We start from the raw sequence: 598 nt of genomic DNA on the forward strand, positions 1-598 counted from the left end.
AATCAATCAATCAAATTTTATTTGTATAGCACATTTCAGCAGCAAGGCATTTCAAAGTGCTTTACATAATTAAAATGCAAACAGCATGCGACATAGAATAAACGGTGAGAGAGAGAAATTTTGAAAAAGATGAAAACAGATAACATTAAAACCCCCGCCCCTTTTAGGAGTTCAGTTAAACGTCGTTTAACTGGGACTCAAACCCTCTGGGACTTTAGTCAAAACCACCGTTTGACAAGGACTCCAACCTCTAGGTTTTTAGTTGAAATGCCGTCAACTGGGACTCTAAACCCTGTAGAAATGTAGTTAAACGTCGTTTAACTGGGACGTTTTCCGGGGGGCTTTACATCATTAAAACGTAGACAGTGAGAGAAATAAAAATAACTTAATAAATAGATAAAAAGAAAAGATAAAAACATTGAAGACTTCAAAACCCACACTCTAATCCTAATTTAGCCATAAGCAACTCTAAACAGGTGGGTTTTAAGTTGAGATTTAAAACCCACCTGCAAAGTAGTGCACTGTGCACTACTTTGTCTCAGACTCTCGCACAAAACGTACTAGGGCTGAAACGATTCCTCGAATGATTCGAGTACCT

The sequence above is a fragment of the Poecilia formosa genome, unplaced genomic scaffold (assembly GCF_000485575.1).
Source record: "Poecilia formosa unplaced genomic scaffold, Poecilia_formosa-5.1.2 Scaffold223, whole genome shotgun sequence".
In the NCBI taxonomy this organism is placed as follows: Eukaryota; Metazoa; Chordata; class Actinopteri; order Cyprinodontiformes; family Poeciliidae; genus Poecilia; species Poecilia formosa.